The sequence below is a fragment of the Canis lupus genome, chromosome 24 (assembly GCF_011100685.1).
Source record: "Canis lupus familiaris isolate Mischka breed German Shepherd chromosome 24, alternate assembly UU_Cfam_GSD_1.0, whole genome shotgun sequence".
In the NCBI taxonomy this organism is placed as follows: Eukaryota; Metazoa; Chordata; class Mammalia; order Carnivora; family Canidae; genus Canis; species Canis lupus.
In genome coordinates this window covers 15705511-15720262 of record NC_049245.1, presented here as the reverse complement: position 1 = coordinate 15720262, position 14752 = coordinate 15705511, and positions in this window count along the sequence as shown.

The following is a 14752-nucleotide window of genomic DNA, read 5'->3' as shown; positions in this document are numbered from 1 at the left end:
GGCCTGATGAAGTCATGGCTTGTTTTGAGTGGGCAATGGAAAAAAAAAGATTGTTTTTTTTCTCTCAGTTGTGTGTAAGCTTTCTAGTGACGTGACATGGAACTAACTTATCATGATTTTATTTTGTAATGCACACTTCTTTCCATGGTGGCTATCACTGTTTAGGTCCTGATCTCTTACCTGTTGCCTATTTTGGAGAAGGCAAGGAAGTGCTATAGGAAATAGAAATGTCCAGGATGACATGAATTTTTTGTTTCATCTGGGGTTTGTTATATTAATACCAGAAATGGGGATGTTGTCCACTTAGGGGCTTTGACAGGTTAGGGAGTGTCTGGAATTTTCCTAGGTAAGACGGTCCATGTGAGCATTGGTCGTGGCTTTGTTCTGGCTCTGATGTTAATTCTGGACTGAAGCTTGACTACGTTTTACTGAGAAAGTTTGGGGAACTGGAGAATTAATGAGGATAAAGGAGAAAACAAATGGCAAAGTGTAGGAAGCACAATCTCTGAATGGATGTTACTTTCTTGACGCGGTGCCTTATTCAGTAGTGGTGTGGAATGTGCAACAATAAAGCCTTAAATTAGCTTCACTTTATCCAATGTATTGGAACATCGTGGAGTCAGATAACATCTTATCATTAATGCCCACAGGAAGAACAACTCATTCAAAACAGAGTCTTCCAGGGATCCCATGGGTTTGATTCCTATCTGGTGCTTACAGTTCAGACTGTCCTTATATTGAATCCTCTGGAAGGCCTGAGAAATGGGTTATACTCAGTTTCTCCTTGATTCCTTTTTATTTGGTTTGCAGGCATCCCAGCTTCTATAGCTCAGCTTGGACAATTCCTGCTGCAGTGGAGTGCTCATAATACCTAGTGATGAGGACTAGAGATGACCAGACCAGGAAGAAACAGAGTAGTGATGAGGGATGGAGCCAGGGCAGGCTTGACTGGCAAGTGATGGGCAAAGTTGGGCAAATAGCTTATGCTCTATCTTAGAGTTGGCCATTTTTCCATCTTCCTAATCTAGACCTGCTCAAGATTGGGTGGTTTATCATAAGTCACCGATCCCTGACCCAGCATCTGCTTCCTCATCAGCACAATGGTTATAACCACATCTCCCTCCCAGCCTGTTTGGAGAAGTAATTAATGCTTATGAGTGTTTTGAGATCACTGATAAAAGACACTCTACCTGCCCAGGGTGTCATTACATTATTTTATATTCTTCTTTATAGACAGGATCAAGCCAGTGACAATTTAGAAATGGGACAAATTTGTAAAATGTGTGGAGTGAACACCACCTTAACAACTGGATTTGTATTAAACTGGACATTGCACTTGAACTATATACATAAGAAGAGGTGCTAAGCTATGCTTGGGAAATCTCAATTGCTTTCAGATTCGACTGTCAGGTGACATTTAATGACTCTACTTAGACTTCCTCAGAAATGATAAATTATTAAGAGCAAAGCATCAGTACATATTACCCTCATCAAAACAGACTTAGTACCTGGCTTCAGAAATGCCCAAACCACACATGACCTTTTGCAGATTTGTTTCTGTTCCTCTAGAAGATTGTGTATCTCTTTGGACAATAGACAGGATGTATAGTAACTGGTAATTTCAGTTTATTATGCTCATGTGAAAATTGGATAGTCACCAAACCCTTCAGGATAGGATCCTCCTCTTACAAAACTCAGAACTATGATGCATGTGAGGCACAGATTAAGAGGGCTTTTTTTTTTTTCTCCTCAAGGAAGGGGCACTGGCCTGAAAGCTTGCATGGTTATTACAGGATACTTCCATCAGATCTTTCGAAAGAAAGGTGGAGATGACCAAAGGGCAGGAGGTCACCTACGTAATAAGATCCACGTGAGACATTAATTAAAATGGAATGCTGAAGGAGGATACCTGTGTCCTGAACACATAATTCCCAATAAAATTATTCTAAGTTGATATTCATTTCCCTTGAGATTTTTCCAAAAGGCCACATCCCATTACATTTTATTTACCAGAATCTCATGGATAATAAAACTAGAGGATTGGCAAATGTATTGAAATAAATGCAAATATTTTCCACTTGTGCATTTTTTTTTCTAGGAGGATAATTTATCCACATTTTATATTATTTTTAACGTGGTCTGTGATCCTTAGGAATTGCTATGCCATGTGAACTAGTACAGAGGAATCATGTATTTGAGCAAAAACGTGGGTAAAGTTTACAAGCAGGATAGATTTGTCTCTGCATGCAGATTAGGCACATTATACTTAGACAATATTTAATTGTATTTTCATTGATGCCACATCCTGATTTTTTATTGTCTTGCAATCCTTATCCAATCATAGCTGCTCAACCAAAGTCTGAAGTTGCATACAAAGTATGTAACCTTTTATCCACTCGAATGTACAAAAAAGCATCCTAGGGGTGTGTCAATCACAGCCTTTCTCAATAGAGAGTAAAGATCATCTCTTGGAATTTGACCTACGGTTGAAGAGGGAGGGGTGGGACAAAGGGTCAGTGTCAAGGTGGGGCTGAACCCATACATTCTAATCAGTTTCTATTTCCCTTTCTCTGCCCCATGCAATGCAACACATAGGTATTTTAACCAAGAGACAGACTTCAGGGAAAGGACAGGTACGGGCTAACTGTAGATCTTGGAACAGGACAGGCACAGAGGAGGAAAAAGGGATATTAAACTCTGAATTGAAAGATGAAGCTTAGAGAATACCCCATGGCCCATGTAATTCAAATGTCTACAGGGTTACCTAGACAGAAGATCAGGGCTGGAAGGTAGGGAGAGAGAAAGAGGATCATTCTATAACACATTTTGTTTTTTTTTAACGTCTTTGAATGGCGGAAGCTTTTAGCTCCCCTTCTACCACATGAACAGTAAATGTGCCATATACACACGGGGCATGCCCCAGCTCCTGTCTTGAGTGGGCCAGGGCTAGCTAGGCCATATTAGGTACCTGGTCTGGTGAAGAGTGAAATTGAATTTGTCCAGAATTTAGGAGCTACTTGACATATCAGCTTGGCTACAGAGAGCAGAGGTTACCTACCAACAGTCTAAACCACATGGTTTATGATAGATTGCTTACAGAGATGACATCCCATAACCTCCAAAGTCTGTACATGTACGCTGCTCCTCTCATCAAGAGGGAGAATCTATTTCTTTACCTCCTGAATATGGGCTGACCTAGGCATTTGCTTTGACCACTTGAATATTCAGGAAGGGGATGTTCTAGAATTTCCAAACTCAGGACTTAAGACCTATAACTTACTATTTTTTTTAAAAGATTTTATTTATTTATTCATGAGAGACACACACAGAGAGAAGCAGAGACAGAGGCAGAAGAGAAAGCAGGCTCCTTGCAGGGAGCCTGAGTGGGACTTGACCCTGGACTCTGGGATCACACCCTGAGCCGAAGGCAGACACTCAACCGTTGAGCCACCCAGACGTCCCAAGACCTTATAACTTCTGCTTTAATCCTTATAACTCTGCAATACCACATGAACAAGCCTAGGCCATCTTGCTGGAGAGAAAGGCCCTGGAGGATGAGAGACCATTTGGTGGTCTCTTGAGGAAAGGCCATGAAGAGGAGAACCAGTGTGTTTCAGCAGACAGCCAGCACAGAGGCCACCTTGAATCCTCCAGCTCAGCCTAAACCATCTGACAGTTGAATGAAGCCACATGAATAAATCCCACCAACCCCAGGTGAAACAGAGACAAGCGGTACCACTCAGCCCCGCCCAAATTCCTGACCCAAAGACTGATGAGCAGTAAAAAGATGGTTCTTTTAAGTCACTATGTACCAAGGTGATATGTAACACACAACTATAGATAATTGCAATAGTGTCTAAATGGTTCTGGGAAACTCAGGCAAGATTCAAGATTGGCTCCTCACAGATATGATAAGTGAAGTTTGGAAGTAGGAGATTTAGGCAGAAAATTGCCAGTGTTGTGATATTTCTAGTTTAGAATGAAACTCCAGAGTTTCCACAGCATAACTCTCTGGGGAAAAGAGTGGTGAGGTTAAGAGCATAAAGGCAGAAGCCCTCAATGCAGACTGCATAGTGCTCCAGGAGGCCAATTTATTCATTCCGCTTCCACTCTGCTGCTCCTGAGACTTCTAATAAGCTATCTGTCTTGGTTGGAACTGGTGTGGGTGGCTCTGTATACTCAGTATGTTCTGGGGTTACCTCAACCAGCTGATCCTGCTCTTACCACCAGCTCGTGTGCCCACTGCCTAGTGGAAAGCAGAAGAGGAGACCATCCCTGCCAACCAGACACTAAGCGATGTTTTGTGTCAACATTTGGTTCTCACCTTAAAAGAGACAAGTTAAATAAAACATAGTTTCTATTTGCAAAAATATCTCCATCTTGGGTTGTACTTTATTATTTGTCTTTCTTTCAAATCTGCCCTTGGTATTAATTTTAATCGGATCTCCCCTAGTCAAAGCATGCTGGGGAGATAGAAATCTCCTAGTAGAGCAATCTCTGCTGGTTTCTGGGAAGGAACCCAAGCCTGAGTATAGACTCTACAGCTCTGCTTCTCAGCATAAGAGGGCACAAAACTGCATGGTTTTATATTTAATTCTGATATCTATAGATTTTTTTTTACAAGCAGATTTATTCCCAGGGACTCAATGGATATGGAAATAATTAAACATTCAGCAAGAGAGTCTTGAGTCTATTTTATATGAGCTACAAGCTGAGCCAAATAGAGAAATCTTCTTGACATATTTGCCTAGGCACAGCATGGTAGTTCTTCATTTGCTGTTGCTGGTGTTTGTGCTATTATCTCAAAGGTTTTGGTATCTTTGTGTTTTGTATTGAATTCCTCAGAAGTATGGAGAAGTTGAGGCAAGGGTTAAAATTTGTATCGTCAGTTCAATCCCTCAAATACAGGAGTTTTGTAAGAGAGATGAAGAAAGGAGGGTGGTGGGGGGGAATAGATTATCTACAAGCTAATCCCTCCTGCTGCTCTTCACCTGAAACCATGAAGAATAAACTCAAGCTTAATGCACTTTCAAGTCCTGTCATGTGTATTTGTCCTCATGAGTTATAAAGGTGTTGGAATTGCATGCACCATTGTTCCTTTAGAGTCCTAGTGCAATTCTGTTAGGTCCCAATTTAGCCCAGCAAACAATGCCATAGCTGCAGAACAATTTGCTTGCCTGATCTAACTGGGACAGACTTTACTTAGATTAAAAAGGGTTAAAGTTCTGAAGGAATCGCTAACTCTCTTTTGTTGGGAAAAATCCTCCTAATCTGACATTTCCTCACATTCCAGCCATACCTTATGCTGGAGGAACTAGATTTCCGGGTCCGTGGTATATGATTTAATGATTTGTAGAAGGTAAGAATGTTAACTTAGTTGATTACTCAAAACTGACTGATAAGGTATCAGACAGGTTAATTTGCTACTTTTCTAACCTCTCCCCAGAGAACTTGAACTGAAGCCTCCTTTTCCATTGATCATCCTTATTGCACTTCACCTGAAAGGCTAAGAATTTATGAAGGAAATAAGCATTTTGTTCCTTATGCTTCCATTTGCTCCATCATTTCATTCCAGGGCAATAAGACTTTATTTGTGATAAACTAATGTTTAATCTTTTCCTCAACAATCAATGGGGACGTCACAATTGGAATATTTTTACTTCAGATAAAAAAAGCACACTGGCAGATAGACCCTGTTTACATTGAGGATAGGATTTAGCAATAGGGGTAAAGAGGTATTCTAGATTTAATTCAAACATCGAGTGTTATCAGAGTGTTATCCCAGAGACAAACATCCAGGGATCCTGTGATCTAAGCAGTTGCTTTTCCCTTGTGTCCCCATTCCTTGCAACCATCACCTCCATTGAATCCTAGAGCCCCAGATCTAGAGGTAACTTCCAGAGCAGCTAGCTGGACCTATCCTTTGCCTGCAGAAGTTTATGAATTCTTTGCTTGGCATAGTCTGAGGAGCATTTTTATATGTATTCTTGAGCAGGTGATAACTATCTGAAATGAGCTAATAAAGGAGTTGTTGCTTTATACACCTTTATCTCAGGAAATGAGAAGGTTAAAGTCAAAAGGTTTAAAAGTGAATTATAAATTGAGATTATCTCAACTGCATCCTAGAAGTACTTGGCATTTAACAAACCAGAGGATGTTTCTAAATGATAAAATAGCCCTTTGGCGGGGTGCCTAGGTGGCTCAGTCGGTTAAGTGCCCGCCTTTGGCTTAGGTCATGATCTCGGGGTCCTGGGATCCAAGCCCTGATGTCAGACTCCCTGCTCAGTGGAGAGTCTGCTTTACCCTCTCCCCCTGCCCCTCTCCCTGCCCACTTGTGCCCCCACTTGTGCTCTTTGCTCTCTCTTGTGCTCACTCTTTCTCAAATAAATACATAAAATATTTTTAAAAATAGCCCTGTCAGAGTTCACATACAATTCCATGAAATGATTCAATCTCAGAGATTGAAGAAAAAATTCTATCAATAATGAAATGTAAATATTTATGATAGTACATACAGAAGATACATTCAAGAGTAATTTAACCTAGATCTCCAGTAGATATTCAGACATTTCCAAAATAATCTATACTTCATCTGCTAATGTTTTGTCACTATTAAATCACATTTGGACATGCATGCTTTTACTTATTTATTAAGTACACAGATTTTTTTCCAATTTTAATGTATAATATACTTATGAGGAGTATGGGCTTCATATGTGGGTTGAGTGGGAAGTAAAGTTCAGATTTAAGTATTATCATCTGAAGCATTATGTTGTTAACATTGCAACAGGCACAATAATGCCTCAACTTTGCAGACCAAGAAAGGACAGAGTTTGGAGAGTGTGGTGGTCCTAAAAAAGGAAATGTTAAATATTTGGCATCAAGTCATATGAACTCTAGTAAGAATTGTATTGTAATTCTGTGCATTAAGCAAATGCCACTCAATTTAACAGGGAGAAGAATGATGAGGTAATTCCTTGATTAAGTTCTTTCAACCCAATTGAGGTTAAATCCTCCTAGTTTCAGAATCTAGAGGCAGGCTATATGTAAGACAATATCTGTCGATATATGGATAAAGTAAGCCGTCCGCTTGTCACCAGTAAAGAAGACTTTCATTCCCCTTGCCTTATACATGCATGGAGGACTTTCCAACAGGGTTATATATGTGGGGCTTCTGACCCCGTGGGATTCTAATCAGCCCTAGCCTTGGGTTTTCATTCATTCTCTGTTAAAAGTGGATATGCAGGGGCAGCCTGGGTGGCTCAGCAGTTTAGTGCCTGCTTTCAGCCCGGGGTGTGATCCTGGAGACCCAGAATCTAGTCCCATGTCAGGCTCCCTGCATGGAGCCTGCTTCTGGCTCTGCGTCTCTCTCTCTCTCTCTCTCTCTCTCTCTCTCTCTCTGTCTCTCATGAATAAATAAATAAAATCTTTTTTAAAAAAGTGGATATGCAGAATTTATTCTGCACTAGAATGTTGCTAATGACAAAAGAAGAAGAGCAATGACCAGTTTAAGTTCAAAGTTCCAACTATCCCAAACTGCATTATAGTGAAAACAACGCACAGAATGCCTCACTCCTAATAATCTGAGGTAAATAGTGTTAAATAGCATTTATTGCTCAATGATTATTAAGAAATGGGGATACCTGGGTGGCTTAGAAGTTAAGCTCCTGCCTTTGACCCAGGGTGTGATCCTGGAGTCCGGGGATCGAGTCCCACATCGGGCTCCTTGCATGGAGCCTACCTCTCTCTCTGCCTCTCTCTGTGCGTCTCTCATGAATAAATAAACAAAATTAAAAAAAAGAAATGAATTTTCTCAACCCTTGGGCTTCTTTGAAGCAATTATTACATATGTGGATCAGATGGATGGCTGTAGAACAGAACGTCCCAGATATCACAGTCTTGGTGCTAGGAGTTGGGTGGAGGGTGGAGGGTGCTCAAATAGCAGAGGCAAATCAGGCCAAGGAAAAGCAATGCATGCATGCGACAAGGGAAGAAGAGAGACCGGGGACAAAGAAAGGGCAGCCAGGGGCTAGAAGGGAGGTAATATGTGTTTAGGGCATGAGTCTTTGTGCCAGCCCGGCCAAGTTTCATAAACTAGCTCTGCAACCTCCTGGTTATGTGACATTGGGTATGTTACTTAACCTCTCTGATTCTCTGCTCCTCACCTCTAGAATTATGCTAATAGTACTACCTTCAGAGTGCAGTCATAAGGATTTAATGACATGATGAATATGAATCATTTAACATAGTTCCTAAAACAAAACACACAGTTGGTGTTGTGTCAAAAATTGTCTTCTTCTTATTATTATTTTTATTATTCTTAGTGTGAGTTTTAAAAGTTCCTGCCATAAAATGCATATATGTCCAAAAAAGATCTATGAAATGAAGCCATTTAGAACTAAGGTAACATTGTATACTAATTAATATACTTACTTTATGAGAAATTCCTATTCATTAATCACTCATATAACCATATTGATCAGCCACATTATTCCAGGAACTGCTTTAGTCATTTAGGATACAAAAATGAATAAAATAAGAGTTCTTGCCCTCAAGATCACCTAGTCTGCAAGGGTGACAGCCGCATAAATAATTATGATAAAATATAGGAAGTAAAATAAGGTTGCTATGATAACTTTAAGGTATGAATGGCAACCTGGAAACCAGGTGACTACTCAGATTGGAAAGTCATGATAGCCTGCTTGGAGGCAGTACCCAATTTGAGTCTTATGAGTAGAAGTTTCCTAGATTGCAAAATAGCGAAATAATATTCCAGTTAATGGGACAGTTTCAGCAAAATTATCAAGGCATGAAACAACATAGTGTGTCAAAGAGAGAAATCATTAGAATGTGTGGGGCAGGGAATTGTGGGAGATGAAGCTGTAGAATTACATAAGAGAATTTCATATAACAAGTTGCAGAGATGGGAAAGGAAGCAGAATGGAGGCAGAGTTTGAAGATGAAGATACTGGTGGGAATAAGCAATGCAAGTCTGAAAAAATAGGATGAGACATCAGGAGTGGTCAATACAGAGGTGATTCTGGTCTGTCCTAAGCAGAAGGAGAGACACCTCATCATCTGAGAATGTGAACGAAGAAGGAAGTAAAGATGGGTGTGGGTGAAGATAAGTTTATAGATAGTGGAAGATAGCAGTTTACCTAGAAGAGCTTCTCTAATGTAACAGAAGCAAGGCTGCTCATTGAGATTAGAAACATGGGCTTGGGCTGATTGGAGATTTGAGGAAGGGGAGAAAGACTGAAAGAGTGGCTCAAGAAACTAACCAATGTGAATGTATGAATCATCGAGTTGTGCAAGGGCCCAGTGGAGGCTAAGACAATGTGTTTGTGTGGCACCAGTTGGCATACAGGGTTATTTTCTCTAGTCATGGTCAGTTTCTCATGTTTAGGAAAAATAAGAGCAAATGATGGAATTGCTCTAAATGGAGCATTAAAAAAAATAAAAGAACTCGGCAGCCCCAGTGGCTCAGTGGTTTGGCGTCTGCCTTCGACCCGGGGTGTGATCCTAGAGACCCAGGATGGAGTCCTATGCCAGGCTCCCTGCATGGAGACTCCTTCTCCCTTTGCCTGTATCTCTGCCTCTCTCTCTCTCTCTCTGTCATTAATAAATAAATCTTTAAAAATAAATAAAGATTTAAAAAAATAAAAGAACTCAAGGAAATAGAGTGTGCTTATTAGAAGAGTATGATCATACAGAGGATGATCAAATAGAAGACCCAGATAACATAGACAAGGACAAGAGGTCAGGCAATAGTCATGATAGCAAGGATGAAAGCACTGAAAGATCCAAGGTCACTACAGGAAGAGCAAAAGACACCTGGAAGGATGGGAGGTCAGAGAGTGGGATATCAAGGTTTAAATTCTCTGATACATAGTAATTCTGGAAAGTGGCCAAGTCTAGAGAGTGGCTTTTAGAATGGATAGCAGCAATGGAGTGGAGGTAAAGTTAACTTTAAAAAAATACATAAGGAGGGGTGCCCCGGTGGTTCAGCTAGTTGAGCATCTGCCTTCGGCTTACGTCATGATCCCAGGGTCCTGAGATTGAGCCCCTTGTAGGGTTTCCTGCTCAGCGGGAGCCTGCTTCTCCCTCTCTTCCCTGCTTGTGCTGTCCCTCTCGGTATCTCTGTCACTGTCTTTCAAATAAATAAATAAATAAAATCTTTAAAAAATAAAAATAAATAAGGAAATTGGAAGTACAAGTATTGGATGGGCTAGCTATATGGATATTGTAGACTGATCATAAGAGGTAGACTGGAGATGATGGTTATGGTTCTTCAAGGGCCAGCCACCAAAAGATGGGATAAATCAGATCACAGATGACAATGACAAAGGCAGGGAGGAAGTGATACAAGCATGGGGCTTGAACTTCAAAGAGGGGTGAGCTTTGTGATGCAAGGGCAAAAAAGAAATTTTGGAACCATGAAAAGGCTACCTACCCATCACAACTGACACAGTAAAGGGGATCTAAGACAATGGAACACAGGATCATTAAGTTTTGATGGAGAATGGAGAGAAGAGAAGCACTAGCCAGAGAACACAGTCCAGATGTGGTAGGGAAGGAAGCACTGGAGGACTAGAGAGTTTTTGAACACCTGGCTACTCAAAGTGTGGTCTAAGACCAGCAGTATTGGCACTACCTGGGAGCTTGTTAGAAACACAGGATCTCAGGCTCTAGCCCAGACCCGTGGAATCAAGATCAGCATGTTAACAAGATCCCTAGGTGATTTGTGTATCAATTAAAATCCTCTAAACATAAGCAGGATGATTACTGATGGGAAAGGTAAGAGTGAAAATAAATTGTTTCTGATGACCCTAGCTTTCTGTGTCTGCTCACATGAGAAATTAAACTTCTCCGAGGAATAATAAAATGGTACTCTCAACTCAGAATGTCGAAGCACATTAAAATATCAGTTTTAATTCCTTGTAGGCTCAGTGAATCAGTTCCTGTCTTACATTCATTGATGTGAGGCGAAAGAGTCTCAGTGACCAGTAGGTCTCTTCCCTTGACTTCAGAGAGAGGAAGGGAGACAGAACAGCAAAAAGAGTTTCCTATGGGGTACTTTGCTTTTAGACCGGTATTGGTGGGGGAGCCAGGAGACAGAGCCAGGGCTCAGACTTCTCCACCACTGTGTGTGCTAAGCATCGAACCACACTTCCTCCTCAGCCAGTCAGTCCCTCCTGGCCAAAGAGCCAAGAAGAAACGATGCCAGGGAACCGGTAATTGTATAGCTTTTCCAGTGTACTGCTCCAGATCCACATAACGGACATGTCAAAGCCTACTCTCCCCTCTGAACATTCAGCAGTGACCAAATGGGCTGGAGGAAGTGGGAAAAATACCGTGAAAAATCCTGGGCTGCACCTCAGAGACTAATAAATAATTACTAATGGGAAAGAAAACAGAGGAAAGAGAAAAAGCAAAGTAGCAGGCAAGACAGGAAGAATGGATTCTGGCCCACAGAAGGGGAACAGACTGGGGGTTAAGTGCAATCAAAAAAATCTAACACACCAAGAGCAGTGACCCAAAGACAGCAGAAGACAGAGGAGTAAAGCTAGTTGGGGAAACTTACTGTTCTCACATTTGATCCCTCTGTTCACAACATTTCACTGACTTATTGAAGCTTGGAATTGGACTGTTAAATCATTCAGCATATGAGATTTGTCCCAAGTTAAATGGATCACTTCCCCTTGTAGGTTTTTGGATACTGGCTTGTTTTTAGGAAGAGAATTGGAGGGACTCTGCTAAATTATTGATGCGAGGGAGACTTGAACCCAGGCAGCAGAAATGACCGAATGGAGAAGCATGGGCAGGTGCCATATTGTAATTTGTCCATCTCTTAAATTATGTAGCATATGTATCACAATATATTGAATTTAAAACCTGAAGTATGACATTCAGTGAATAATTCATACTGGCTTTTTCATTAAGTGTGAGCTGAGGCTTAGGATAATGATATCAGATTTTAGCTAGTGCCTCATTTAAATACAGATGTGGAAAAGGGTATTTCTTTACCATTGCTATAGACAAGGTATTCATGGCTATGTAGAGAACTGGAACTGAATCACACATACACACCTTCCCCAGGAACAGCCCAGAATAAAAATAGATAATGCATTACTTTTTAAAAAACACATTTCATTCATCCTTCCCTTGATTAACAGTTTCTTTAAAATGTATAATTTAGGGATGCCTGGGTGGCTCAGCGGTTGAGCGCCTGCCTTCGGCCCAGGGCATGATCCTGGAGCCCTGTGATCGAGTCCCACATCAGGGTCCCTGCATGGAGTCTGCTTCTCTCTCTGTCTGTGTCTCTGCCTCTCTTTCTCTCTGTGTCTCTCATGAATCAATCAATGAGAAAAAATAAAATATATAATTTAAATGTGATTATCTCTCTAGGAATTTTATTTTCTTCTCTCAGAAGATCCTCATCCTGAGAAACATGCCTGGGATTTTAGGGATGACTAAAATCCCATATGATTCATAGAGCATGTGTCCATAAAACACCTCCTCCAAGTCTTCCTTCTCTGGATCTTACAGGGAACCCACAGCCCAGAGATAAATCTCTAGTGATCTAGTTCTGGGAGACTATGCATACACATTTGAAAACTGAACTACCATGCACAATAACTGCACGCAACATTTCAAGATATGTGCAGCTTGGCTTCCAGTGACTGGTACTACTAAAATGTGTTCTCTGATTTTGTAGAAAGGAAGGAAGTTTGGGCTGATGTGGTTATAAGCATCTGAACTGGAGAACTTAGGTGGAAGTTAATGTCTCTTCACTTACTCCTTCTTATATCTGCTTACATTTGCTATAATATTGCTTTTTTCTCACATCTTTTCTTCATAGGCTGACCAGACATGGTTCTAACATAATACTTTAAAATTTTTATGGAACTTTTGGAGAATATGCTCAAGGGACATGATTCCCTTCTCCCCATCCCTCCTATATCATTTTGAGATAAAGATAAAGCAAGGTCAACTGATGTATGTTTCAATAAGATTGAATAGAGAAAAGATGGCCATCTGTCTGTAAATCCCAAAGGAAGCTGTTTTTAAGTTTAGTGCACCCAAAGACATGATTTTTTTTTACCTTGATCTTCATTAATGTATTCATTTAGTACATATTTGTATATACAGAGAATATGAAATGGGCACAAAGTTTCAGTCTTGTAATAGGAAATGAATCCCTCAGGTAAAAAAAAACCATTGTGCATGAACCTGTGCAAGGTGAGGTGTCAACTTTATACAATAATAGAGGTTGAAAGACAGGAAAGGCCACTTTGGCTGAAGTAATTAGAAAAAGTTTATGGAAGAAGGGTGGTTTTTTTTCTGAGTCTTAAGGCAATTATTAATTAGACATCAGAAGCAGAAGATGATGTGTACAAAGACACAAAAGCATAGACAAGGAACATATGGGAATGTGAAATTAGAATCTGGGCCTTGCATGGAGCAGTGGAGGGAAAAAAAGACTAGAAATGTAGAGGCTTCATTTGAGAGGACTTTGAAGCCATATTGTGGAGGTGAAAGGTATTGGGTGAGTAGTGGAAAGCCTCGGAAAGGTATGAAGTCGAGAAAGATATAATCAGAATGCACATTATTCCAACATGGAGTGTAGCATTTGTTGGGGTAGGGAGGGGCAGTGATTAGGTGAGTCTGTTAAGCTACTGCCATGCGTTTCAGGTACAAGATAAGAGTACCTGAAGTAACATGATGATAAGGGGAGATTGCCATCTCCACCTTGCCTCTAAGTCAGTTCTCAACCTATTGTCATCTGGCTTCCTCTACTCATCATACCCCAAATGCAGCTTATTGTCTTCTTTACAAACATACTCTTCCCTTAGAGTTCACCTCTCACTTATGATACCCCCTACAGTGCCAACCAAACCAGAAACTTTCAGATTAAGTCTGAAGCCTTCCTCTGCTGAGTCTTCCTTCATCCAGTCAACCTTAAGTCCTCCTTATCTAAACACATATACATTTCCTAAATCTAACCCTTGTGACAACCACATTATCCCTACCTGCTCATCTAACATCTTTTAGTCACCTTCAATTTGGTCTCTCCACATCCAGCCATATGAAATAATATAGGGGTTCAATATTTGAACTTTGATGCCAAATTGTCTGGGCTTTCATATTTGTTAGCTGTATGGCCAGGAACAAGTTTCTTCATTTCTTCCTTGCTTCATATATAAACTGGTAGATAGCAGTAATTCATATCTACTAAGGCTTAGAAGAACTAAATGAGCACTTAGAGTGGCATCTGGCATGTAATAGGCTCTATACAATGTCATCTGTTTTAATTGACGTAAAAAATAATCCACCCTCTATGCTAGGGAGGTAAGATCTAACCATATGCTTCTCTACACAAGCTCTGTAGGATCAACTCTAGGTTGTGTGACATGGTGTACAAACTTTTCCATAGCCTAGACCTTGCCTAATGCTCTCATCTCACCTCTTACCACACCTAACCTTATAATTTAAACCCAGATATTGAACCACATGTAGCTCTCCCAATCCACCCTACTCAGTCATGTCTTCCTGGTTCTTCGAATCGTCTGTCTGCTTGCCTTGTGCCCATCCCCCTTTCCTTGATACTGCTTACTCATTCCTGAAATGCCAGCTTAGGCATCATTTCCCCCAGGCTTCTGTGAATGCCCAGGTTGGGCTAAATGCCTCTCTTCTCCACCTACAAGATAATTTTATCATGGCATGAATTGTAAAGTGCTGAAGTCATCTT